Source organism: Coccinella septempunctata, chromosome 4 (genome assembly GCF_907165205.1).
Source record: "Coccinella septempunctata chromosome 4, icCocSept1.1, whole genome shotgun sequence".
Lineage (NCBI taxonomy): Eukaryota > Metazoa > Arthropoda > Insecta > Coleoptera > Coccinellidae > Coccinella > Coccinella septempunctata.
Window position 1 is genome coordinate 38448266 of NC_058192.1, and position 13404 is coordinate 38461669.

The 13404-nt window shown below is 35.2% G+C and overlaps 2 long non-coding RNA genes across 2 annotated transcripts; one reads left to right on the forward strand and one right to left on the reverse strand.

Annotated features, from left to right (window-relative positions):
* Nucleotides 1-3595: 3595 nt before the first annotated feature.
* LOC123312474 lies at nt 3596-3770 on the reverse strand. Its single transcript, XR_006537631.1, has 2 exons — nt 3710-3770; nt 3596-3644 (listed from the first exon to the last, which is right to left on the reverse strand). It is a non-coding gene; the product is annotated as an uncharacterized LOC123312474 (long non-coding RNA).
* Nucleotide 3771: 1 nt separating this feature from the next.
* LOC123312475 lies at nt 3772-3946 on the forward strand. Its single transcript, XR_006537632.1, has 2 exons — nt 3772-3832; nt 3898-3946. It is a non-coding gene; the product is annotated as an uncharacterized LOC123312475 (long non-coding RNA).
* The last annotated feature ends 9458 nt before the right edge of the window (nt 3947-13404 follow it).

The window sequence follows — 13404 nt, forward strand, 5'->3', positions numbered from 1 at the left end:
AAACACCTCTATACAGGGTCTTTCACGAGGAACCTCACCCATATTTAAACGGGAAACTACTGAACGTATTTTCATGAAATTCAGCACTTATAAGTATTTCACGATGCTGATGAAATCTAAAATATTTTCAAGGCATGAGCACCTCCGGTTTTTCCGGAAATGACGTCAACTTCCGTTTTTCAAATTAGAACACCATTTTTTTATTGCAGAAATAGATTCCTTAGAAAATTTCAAGTTATTTTGATGTAACATTTTTCAGCTCTCTGAGCGGGAAAATTCGAAAAAAAAAATCGAAAATAGAGCTCCGCTGAAACAAGAATAACTTCGAGGATTTTGGATGGAAAATTTTCATTTTTGGGATTTTTCAAGATGTAAGATTGATGTATCCACTTTAAAAAATCGAAATCGCGATTCATGATACAGGGGGTGAAAAAATCGCTTTCAAGTTTAGGGATGACAAAATCGTGAAAAATCAATTTTTTCAAATTAGAACCCCATTTTTTTATGGCAGATATTGAATCTACGTTAAAAAATAATGTGAGTGTATGCATAACACCCTTGCCCTAAAATGGATATTTTCTGAGTTATTTACGAAAAACTGTTTTTCGTCTTGAATTTTCAGCTATTTCTTTTCCCTTCACGCCAAAAAGATGAAATTTTCTGGAACTGTTATTTGAACCATGCTGTAGATTTTTCACCCCTTCTTGAAACCGACTTCAAGTTACTATTAGGAGAACCATGGCAAACTCTCGCAGCTATAAATAGAGAAGATGCTCAAAGTTTTGACCGTTAATTTCTAGACATTTATTTATACGTCTCAGGAATGCTTCGTGCGTTGCTCTTCTTATTTCATCGGGAGGAAGAGATCTGCAAAAGTGTTTAAAAACCAAATTGAGTTTCAAAACTATGAATCTAAAAATCTAAACAAACCTGAACGCATTTCTGAATCGTTCTATGCAGTCCTCTTTATCAGTCAGGGGAGTTGAGTAGACAATATTTTTTATCCTACCCCAAACATAATAGTCTAAAGGAGTTAAATCGGGAGAACGTGGTGGCCAAAGATGTGGACCATTGTTCGCCAACCATCGATCTTCAAATAGCCTGTAGAGGATATTTGACACATTGAGTGAATTCTGTGGAGGCGCGCCATCTTGTTGATACCATAAGTCATTATGGTTCTGTACTAGCGGCTCAATTATTTGAGTCAATATGTCAGAATATCTATCTCCTAAGGGAGAACATTCTTTAAATAATGCAAACATGTGTAGTGTTCTATCTTACCAGTTAAAGTCCCATCATAAATGTGAACAACGAGAATTGTCATTATTTTTGATGGCGCAAAAAACATTGAAACTCCAGGTCTCTTGAAAGTTCCATTGTCTGAAGTGGTGGTTGTTCTCTTCATCCCAATAATGACTGTTATGCCTATTGAAAGAACCATTCTTTGTGAATTTAGATTCATCTGTCCAAATTATACAATCCAAAAAGTTTTCATTCTCTTGAAATCGAATCATCATAGCTTCGCAAAACTCTGTTCTCCTGACGAAATCAGTTTCCTTCAAATGCTGTACCCTATTGAATTTATATGGGTGCATTTTATGTTTTTTTAATATTCTCCAAACACTCGATTGAGATAATCCCAGATCAATCTCGGCATCATTGAGAGAATTTTGAGGATTCACACGAAAATATGCAAGAACTGTAATTTCGTTGTTCTCATCTTCTACTACACTTTTTTCTCTGTGTATAGTTTTCTTAACGAAAGATCCGACATTTCTCAAGTTTGTCATGGTTCTGTTAATGGTATCTCTCGGGTCTCGGTCGGTCAGGAAACCTCTCAATGAACAGTCGAATCGTTCTATCTACAACTTCATTACATTCTCCATGAAGTAGAATGAGATTTAAATAATCTTCATTGGTGAAATTAGGCATAGTGATCGATTTTATAACTTAATACGAAATATCACCAAATTAATGGTAAACACAAAATGCTACTGAATAAAGAGGAATTTGGCAGATGTAATTAATGATATCTATCATTAAAAAAAAAAAAATGTAAAACATGGTAAGTTTTTGCATATGGTTCATAAGAAATTATTTATTTATCACTGGGAAGAAAACCGATGGCTGATTAGTTGAAATAAAGAGGTTTCCGATACAAATTCGAATCAAAACTCGCCATCTATTTAGGAACAACCTGTAAGTTTTTTCTCTTGCATATTAGGGTAGTAAAATCTAAAACATGGTTTAAGTAACAGTTCCTGAAAATGTCATCTTTTTGGCGTGAAGGAAAAAGAAATAGCTGAAAATTCAAGACGAAAAACAGTTTTTTGTGAATAACTCAGAAAATATCCACTTTAGGGCAAGGGAGTGATGCATACACTCACATTATTTTTTAACGTAGATTCAATATCTGCCATAAAAAAATGGGGTTCTAATTTGAAAAAATTGATTTTTCACGATTTTGTCATCCCTCTCATACATCAATCTTACATCTTGAAAAATCCCAAAAATGAAAATTTTCCATCCAAAAACCTCGAAGTTATTCTTGTTTCAGCGGAGCTCTATTTTCGATTTTTTTTTCGAATTTTCCCGCTCAGAGAGAATTTTTCAACCAAAACTGAAAAATGTTACATCAAAATAACTTGAAATTTTCTAAGGAATCTATTTCTGCAATGAAAAAATGGTGTTCTAATTTGAAAAACGGAAGTTGACGTCATTTCCGGAAAAACCGGAGGTGCTCATGCCTTGAAAATATTTCAGATTTCATCAGCATCGTGAAATACTTATAAGTGCTGAATTTCATGAAAATACAATGAGGTTCCTCTTGAAAGACCCTGTATTTATGATGGCTATCATCCTTAGTTTGTGGACTGCTCACTTGGGGAATCGTATTTCAGAAAGTTTCAAACACTCTTTGAGTGTCTTTTTGTCAAGAAGAGCTTTAGTGATCATGTAATGATTTTAAAAACGTTATATATTTCATTTTCGTTTTTTTTTTATAACAAATGAATGTGAGAGAGTGGTGCTCTGGAGATAACTTTAATTAGGAATGCATTAACCCCACAGCTGTTAGTTTATCCTACGTTTATCCTACGAACAATTTGGCAAACTGGAGAGTCACTACTCTCTCAGGGTAGTTAAATGGACGGCAAATGAAATTCTCGAGTTCGATAGAAGAGTTTGAATATGAATCGTAGCTTGCATCCTAGCTCTTCGATATACAAGGACTCTCTTTGCTTATAGGAGGACGAAACCATTGAGCATATCCTCAGTGACTGCCCAGCGGCAGACAAGGTTCGCTTGGAAGATGGCACTGGAGGTAGAAGTTTAGCTCTTTGAGCTTGTTTGTGTGTCACAATAGATAGCTTTGGTCGCGGTAGCAGGTTTGGGGGATTCGACAGATGCGCCGAACAAACTGTAACTGTAACTCTTCGATACAAAGGATATACTTTCCTCGAATGCAGGAAGACAGGGGTTTCAAAGTTTGCAATACCAACATTATACACAAATTCAGTAATTTGTCGATCGTATTCCTTCAACTAAAGATTGATAGTGGTCGTGGGATCGGAATAAATTTCACAAAGAACTCAAACTTCTTCTATGAGCGACGTTTCGCAACTTTATTGTTGCTTTCTCAAGCTCTAAAAAACATACAGACAACAGTGAATATACAAACATTACACAACAATAAAAAAAAATTCTCTACCTAGAATTCAACTGTGTTCCTCTAGTCCATGACAAAAAGATCGCAATAACATGTAGGTAAATTTTACCTACATGTTATTGCGATCTTTTTGTCATGGACTAGAGGAACACAGTTGAATTCTAGGTAGAGAATTTTTTTTTATTGTTGTGTAATGTTTGTATATTCACTGTTGTCTGTATGTTTTTTAGAGCTTGAGAAAGCAACAATAAAGTTGCGAAACGTCGCTCATAGAAGAAGTTTGAGTTCTTTGTGAAATTTATTCCGATCCCACGACCACTATCAATTATACACAAAAGTTGGAAATGAAATAAGATTATTGAGAGGTCAAGACCCACTCAAGGGAATAGTAGCTCATCATAAAATCAAAGTCAAAGAGCTGGAGTGCTTTGGAGAAGCTAATATCCGACATATGAATCGATCTTAAGCTAGTAGGAAAATCTATAACGCCAGCAGAACAAAAGATATTAGAATGCCAGATTGACAAGCAAAACTGAAGTTTTCATTCGAATATCATATGAGTAAACATATACTTTATATTATATATTTCAAGGGATTGAAAGACCATGACTTGCTGTAAAAATCATCTTCTGCTTTTCTGGAGTCGGCTGAGCTGATGTCGGAAACGGGAGGATTTGTTCATCAAGATGGAGTGATACTAGATACTAGAATACTAGGTAGTATAAGAAGAATATAATGCAAGTGGTCACCTCAACATCTTGCAGGGCTAGCCGTGATCGACAAAAACTCTTATGCACATCTTGTCCGCTTGCAGAATTCATACTTTATCAGGGTTTATAGAGAGACACAATGCGAATTCCTTACTTCCATCTGAGAGAAGTTTATGGCATAAACAAATAACCAAAGCTCTCATTTGTACCTGCAAAGACCAAAGAAAGAATTGGAGATTATTCTGGCCTGCAGAACTCTGGCAGAATGAAGAACTATCTCAAGAACGTGGGGACAACACAGGGTTCTGTCACTAGGGCAAGAAAAGGGGTTCTGGACGTGACAATGGTCAACGCAGCTTCCAGAAGAAGTGTTTAAGCTTGGGAAATGGTGACCAAACCATTAATCTCTGACCATAGGATAATCGAATATAAAATAACAGAAGAGGAACTGATCCACCATTAAGTTCCATCTGAAGCAAAACTTACAACAGTTCGAAACTAATTGGCCAAACCTCTCGCATTAAGATCTGGAACAAAAAGTCGATCAGGGAATTTTAGAGGCCTTCCACTCCAGTTATCCACTCCCGGAAGTTTGAACAAGTGAGGATGCATCTAACTAATCCTATTCGTGCATGGGCTCATGCCGACTATTGAAGACTGCGTTTCCTGCAGAGTGCTTTGTGGACTCATTCTTGATTTGGTGTGGCAGAAATCAACTACCATTGAGCATTTTTGAGTACAATTTCGCCACGTACACCAGGAAAAAGAACTATTCACTTTTACATATGTTCCTCATGTTAATCATTTACTTGGTACGAGGCCAAGATTGTATGAATTCATCGTGCGTAATAGCAGATATTTTCTGAACCGGAAACCATGATTTTGCTGTTCAATACATTTGTGACGAGCAAACTGGAGTTTGGATGAATTGCTTGGAACCCAATATACGATTGCCATACACATCACAATGACATATATTCCGAGAGGTGGTGACGAAAATCGGCAAGAGATTTGTAATGGATCATAATTAAATATGAGTTAGTTTTGATGGTGTATATGAATCAGCACCCACGCTAAAAGGTCAGGTAGTGGAACATCTGACGGCGACGCTCTTTGATTTATATAAAATTACAATATCCGTACTTTGGGGTGACTGCTGACTGCCTCTCTTCTATTGATATGTGGTCTGAATATTTTATTCACAAATAATATATGATATTTAAGCAGTAAATGCAGTTTCAGGCAATACAATTCTTTTGAAACAACATCGTCAAGGCAGCAACTAATGTGGTGTACTGACACACCGCGTTTCACTAAAATGAGATCTGACCACTTTTTCAAGTTTTCTGTTCTATGAACTAGTGACAATTTTCAATCATTACAAAATACTTGTAGAGTGTGTTGTAATTTCATATACCTATATCAAAGCGCGTCGCCGCTAGGTGTTTCACTACCTGACCTTGAGAGGGGGTGCTGTCTTATGTACACCCTCAATACTAAATCATATTAAATTATGCGCCAGTACAAAACTTTTGCCGAATTTCGTTGCCAACTCTCGGAGTAATGGAGGCTGTTCAAAGAAGTTTTTTCGAGTAAGATCATGCTGTTTTCTTGAATAAATTCGGTGCAGTTAAGCTTGATGTCAGGAAGGGCGTTGTTTGTTTGAGGTTCCTTCATGGACCCTTGAATGGCACATCTACTCGCTAGAGTAGGATTTCATGTAGAACGCCCAAGTTCTAGACCCGTACGCTTGTTCAACCTTACTACGCCCAGAACAAATATATTGTTTCAGTCATCTGTGTACAGTATGATTTGTTCTAAATTCAATCAGATCTCGCATCTCTGTGATATACACTTTGACAGACAGTCCTTATTAATTAATATATTACAAGGACACTACATATAAAAAAGAGTTGACATAATTTGTAGAACTTTTTAATTTTTGTGGTAATGTCACTTCTAATCCCACAGCACACAGAATACAAAAGGTCATGGCAAAAGGAGTAATCAACCCCACAATATCGCTCAATAAGCCAGACGGATAATTCAGCGAAGGAGAACAGGAACGATAATTCAGTTTCCCCAAAACAACCTTCACAGGTAGTAAACCCATAACTAGAATCGATACAGCAATATAGACCTTCACCTTCAATCTATATAGATCACCAGAAGTGTGAAGAAAAATCCTAGAAGAGATTCTTCTTCATCTTCTGAAGATAAACAGAAGCTGATTAGAATGAGTCATATACACAGAAAATGGAGAAGGACAAAAGTTCCCTTCACAACAAAATGGGGACCCACAATCTTCAAGAACAATGAATTCAACATCGTTTCTATTGAAGACAATGAAGAAAGTAGTAGATAACAACATAAGAACATAGAATCTGGAGAATACACCAATTCACAAATGCCAGATGGCCTACAGGACGACCGATCAACAAAAACTGCTCTGTATGACCGTATGACTCTATAGCTAGGTTCCTGGTCCCTCGGGAACAAAAAAGAAATGAAGAGGAAAATACAGGGAAGTTGACGTTTATTCATCCAGTGGAATAAAAAAATTTTAATTCTCAAGTGAAATGAGATGACATAAGCTTAAGCGGATAAAGCGATACCTTTCATGTCAATTTATAAATCCGATTATTCTCTGGAAAGTGTTATCGTTTGATTTCTAATTGAAGTGGAATAAAATTCACGTGAGTTATAATTTTTTTTCATTCGAAAAAATAATAATGACAATATCAGTCAAAAGAACACCATAAGGGCACTTCAATCGGACCTGCTATTGCTCTAGAGACAGAATCCAATTCTTCACCTAACAGACTTTCGGGATGACCTTGGAGCCTAGGAAGCTAAATCATTTCAGTTGTGCAAATACAACTTGGTTTACTTGTATACACAGTTGCCAGATTTAGGACGCAACATTATGCGTCGTGTGAAAGACGTATATTGACTGTATATCAGTTTTCATCATTTGAAGCGCCCCCGAAGCGGAATTTGCGTGAACTAAAAATATACTTTAGGTTTCATGAGACGCACTTTATTGCGTCTGGAGATATGTTTTTCAACATGGAATAACTCTTTTATCAAATGATGAATGAAATCTATAGTTGTTCCAAAGATAGCTCTCGACGTCCTTCACGATTTGCGACCACCCCTGTCGTTGAATCCCTCGAAATACCAGAGAAAACTTTGAAAAACAATGCTGCGTCCGGTATACGGACGCAGTATTATTCAGGACGCAATAGTGTATGGCCCAAAGACAATGTATGGACGCAATATAGTATGCTGGATAAATATATATATATATATATATATATATATATATATATATATATATATATATATTTACATCTCCGAACATTATGGCTTCAGACCATAGACCAACCATTATGGCGTCACCTAGAAAGAGACGACCTATGTTCGGTTTGATTCGTGTATATTCAACCGAAACGACCAATTATACTCCCTGTCTACGAAGAATAGCGTACGATGAAAAATGAATATACGAATTTTCAACATCTGGCGTATGTTATGGCTTCAGTATAGGTTCATAACATTGTGGCGTCAAATATACGCTTTTTGTACAAAAAGATAACATTACGGACTCATGTAAGTGGCGTTTAATTCCCTCACAGCGTTGCCAGAGAGATTGCTATTCCGACAATTATGAGGTAGATTTTACAGCTTCGTTTCCAGTTCGAATTGAATATTCACGTGTCTAGTTGAGTTCGTTATCCATCTGGTCAGGATCGCGATCTTATCCATTTTAAAAATGGGCCAGAAAGAATCCTCTAGTACTTCAGTATAAAAATCTATGGTTACTGGAATATAGAATCGAATTTTTGAACTTTTTCTACTTTGTTATCCAAAATAATTAATTTTGTGAAAACTACTCGACCTGAAATATTCAACTGATATTTTTTCGAAAGCCGGTGCTGATCATTTTATGAAAAAATTATCTACTTAAAATACCTATAAAGTTTGCATAATACAACTATTCTGGAGTGTAAATGGAAAAAGCTGCTAGATAAATGATTTCGATAAAAAGCAAACAAAATCTGAGTTTAAATTCAGTTCTGAATTAATAGGAATATTTTCGGTATGAGATAAGCATATTTCTGCTGATTTATTTTCTTAAGAGTCCATTTTCACAGTTTTCGTGTCGTATGTATTAATGTACCGGATATGAAAAACACTGTATGTAAAAACTCCAAAGTGCGTTTTTATGAAGATTCAAGATTAAAGAGATTTCTTTGTGGATATTCATGATTTGTCCACATCCAAAATTCGTTCTGATTTTTTCAAAGCCATAAGTTTTTGAAATATGAAGTGTGCTTTTTATTTGTGCCCGATATACTAACGGCCGTTTTCAATAAACGTATATCCATTGTTTCAGCTACTGAAGATAGGCAATACATCTGATTTCGTTTCTATGATCTATCTGTAGATATTTTTTAGAATGGTTACCAATGGTTACTAATCGTCAGTAAGTGAAACGATGGATAAATAGTTTTATCGAAAACGGCCGTTAGTTTCCTACAACTAGTTTACGATAGTTCAATCAGAGGAAAGACCCATCTCATGGAATTTGACTGTTTCGTCTGAAAGATAGTAGGTACTGCTGATGACAGTTTTGTTCCAATTTCTACTCTATTCAACTGTCTACCAAGTGAGATGTCGGAAATACTCGAATTGTATATGGAATTGAATCGAAACAATTATAACCTCTCGTTGTCAACCAAATCACATTAGGTTATTTCAGTGAGAATTCAATATACCGAAACGCATCTGATCAATTTTTTCATTGTGATGGCAATATAATATACCCATGCAAGCTTCAACCCATGAACCCAGAAATTCATGCACCGTGTGAATCTTTTTATCTGCACAAGAAAATTTACTATTTTTCAATTTTGCGTGCCATGTTTACTATGCTGTCACGATTCAAACTAGTGTTGACTTAATACTCAAAATTTGTGTAATGAATATTAACACAACAAGAAGTATCGGAAATTTGTTTTAACTGCAGGGACATCTGTCCCTGGAGAAACAATGTTAACTAAAACAACGAGAATATGCTCAGTCAACAGCCCGATAAGAAAATATACTGAATAATAAGAAAGAAGTTTCAATGAGTAAACTAAATTCTGAAAGTCGAATGGGAAAACTGTACCTAACCATGGATAGTTATTCATATTCTCAACCTGCGATATCAACATCAACTGCTTATTCCCTGCGTTTCTTGGAACAGTGAGAAGATTCTCATGAAATCAGCAGTATTCATTCCCGAGATATATGAGCATTTGTTGGAGGTCTCTTTTTTTCTCTTTAGAAATTTCACACTGAAAATTTATTTTGGTAGATCAGAATGTCAGGGAAGTTTTGCTAGGCTGGCGTTTTTCTTTGAATCATCTGTTTTAACTGTTTTCATCCACAAACGATTATCGATATCTCCAAATGCTAGTGCGGTTGGTAGGTATTATATGTGGTTTCTTCTTCTTATTCGGATCCATGTTGCTTTTGTGATTTAAAGTTTGATTGTATCTAAAGAGTTTTGCGAGGGCTGCAAATTCAACGAAATCAAATTCTGGCATAGCTTCCACCATGAAGGGGTTGTTTATTCAATTTTGGACGGTTTTTGTTAAAAATGATAGTCATAATAAAGTAAGCACTATATATACAGGGTGTCCCAGATGTTGACGGCAAGCTGTAACCGGGAGATCGATTCATCGACCATCTGACTCTTCTTGAAAAAATACTAGATCATTCCTTGAATAGTGGACGATTTGATTCTTTGCAAAAAATAGTATCCAAGACATTTTTCTTAGTTATTTGAAAATAATTCTTGTGTGCCCAAGGCCTTCTTTGGGGCTTATTGTAGTTTGAGTTGAACAGAAAGTAGTATTTTACGATGTGGGAGCGAGACTGAGAATGACGCAATTAAATTAGACTCGAGTACGCGCGCGAGTACAAATGTTTGCTGTCCCGGAACCATCAACCCAGTGTAGCTTTTGTCGAATAACAGCATCAGGAAAATCCGTGATTCGCAGAGAAAAATTTATGGACAGATGAGTCCACATTGGAAAAATATGGTTACCTGAGCACGCATAACTTGCACGAGTGGCAGTTAGAAAGTATCTTGATGAGGTATACTCTAGCGATTGGTTACTATCTCGTTCACCAGATTCAAATCTGCAAGATTTATCTTATTGGGAGCGGAGAAAGTAAAGGTTAATTTAGCCAATCGAAAATATCTGAGTTACTGCACAGATAAATGGAGGCAGCTGAATTTGTTAACAATGGAAGAAACAAACGTTTGATAACACGATCTTATAGAGGAGTTTATACCACGGGAATTCCTCGCCATCCGTATAAGGCGTAAAGGGGAAAAAACTACCAGAATGTGGGGTCTTTCCAGAACATTTAAACGATCAGTAGAAGTTACGAATATTACAATAGTTTCCACTTTCGTCGAAAAGACGAACGTCTTTTTTCAATTTCACCAGGATACGAATTGTAGCCAATGGCGAGACATTTAGAGAAATTTTTTCATGTGGAATTTCATAGAAGAGATAATTCCACATCGGAAAGTTAATAACATGAATGAATATTTGTTCTTCAATAAAAAAAAAAAAATTTCCGTTTGACGAATAAAAAATTTCTGAATTTTCTAGGTGACGAACTGATTGAATTGAATTATAATGAATACCCCATATAAATTAGCAGTTTCTGACGTGAGATATTCATTTTTTCTTTTTGAACTGGCCACTAGAACGGTGTAGACCCCCCTAAGGAGATATCAAGCTTGCATTGCGGCTGAGGAAAACAATTCGAACATCTGTTATAAACCTTATTATCTAAATGAAACATATTAAATGAATTTTATAATAGTGTCATCATCGGTCTCGCTCCCACATCGTGAAGTGATTCTTCCTACCTCAGTCAAACACGAATCAACCTTGAAGAAGCCTGTTTTTTTGCAGAATATGAAATTTTCCACCATTTAAAGAATAAAAATTTAGAAAATCTCATACCGTTTTTGATTTGCCAAACTCGCACAGTATGTATTTTATTTTTAGTGTCATTTTCTTCCATGCTGGACGAGCTGGCTCTAAATTTAAGGCCATAGTAGAATCATTATTCAGTATTACTCAACACGAAAAAAAAATAAGAGAATTGAAGACTCTCATCAGGAGTGAAAAAACGCCACAAGTATTCCAATATGACAGAGTTTTCCATCACTCTAAAAGCCTTCATTCTAATCAATTATCATCAATAATATCAATATTGATCAAACTCACTATTTTTCATCAAATTAAGTGAAGAGATGTTGAAAACGGTTGACCGAGTTTACCATATACGCTAAAAATCCTAGCTTTACCTACTATTTTTCATTACCAAATAATAATACTGATATAGAGTAAGATTAAGATTGAATATCGAATTATAATAAGGGCTTTTAGAGAATATTGATACAATCTTAACTGAAATTCTACTGTAAAAATTTTCAAATCGTTGACTTTTGATGTAATTTAGCAGATAATCGAGTTTGTGACGATATCTCAACGTTTATTCTCATGAGCTAAAGACTTCCTAAGGTTCAGAATATGTTGGTTTTTATACTGACTCAAAATTTTCATGAACAAACACTATGTATAACCTACTTTCGTTCTGTTATCCTTGACTTCATATTATTGTTTAAATAATGAACTGAATCTTCATTTGGGATTTTTTTCAATATTTACCCACAAAATGATAATACTTTTGCAGTATGCTGATAGACTACTATGCTAATAAATAATTTTATATCATTCGAGGTCGGAATCAAATGTGGGAAAATTATTATGTAGTTGTGTTCTACTAAAACCAACTAAACCAACTAGGTATTTGTTATATTAAACTCATTTCATTGCAACATTTTTTAGGAATATCTTCCTGAGCTCTATGTCGTTGGTAAAATTCTTTTATTTCGAAGGTCTTCTTACTAACTTCGACGACATTCGAACTGCAAGTTCATTATGAAATGAAAAGAACAGGTTTTTTGTTTTTTATGGAAAGTTGTTTTTTCCATCAGATTAAAATTTTTTATATGAAGCGAAAAATAATTTTATTAATTTTGGAAATAAGTTTGCAATTCAAGCATTTCATTTTTTTTTTCAGTTAATGTAAAGAAGTTCCTGATTTTCTTCGAATCATCAGAACACTTAAAAAAATTCTGGAAGCCATTATGTTTTGGCCTATCACATGGTTTCGGCTTGAGATAGCATTTGGGCTGAATTAACATATCAGTTATTCTTCAGTATTCAACTAGAATATGCGTTTGACTGATAAAAAATTGAACCACGAATTTTCATCACTGATTAGAATATTAACATCCATATATGACGTTTTCCTTCATAGAAGTTTTGAAAGACCACGAGATGAGTAACTCTGACGCGCAATAATAATTCTGCATCCCCAAGAGATATTCGAAATTCAACCGCTGGATGAGAATTCTCTCTATTCACTATAGATAAAAACGGGAAGGAGATGTTGCCACATCTCTGAGTCCATAAAGTACAAGGTGTAGTTTACAATATACAGGACATGTATATTACAGTCACGCCCCCGGTGGCAATGTCTCAAACTGTAATATACAATATTTACCATTCTCCGACCATTAGGGCTTCACGAGAAGAAATTTTCATTTCGTAATAGTGATGTCATCTTTACAATTTAAGCAGATATCTGTATTCAAGGTTCTTCCACATCACTCAGTGCTTCGAATCACGTAAACCAGAGTCGAATCGGTAGCTTCATTGAGCGGAAAACGTGAATTACATTATGGCTTCACATATACTGAAGTCATAATTCGCCTGAAGCCACAATGAATGGTCCTTGCATGTTACATGAAGCCGTAATGATAGGAGGATATATATATATATATATATATATATATATATATATATATATATATATATATATATATATATATATATATATATATTTTTTTTAAATCACCATTCTAGGGTTAGGTCGCTGAGG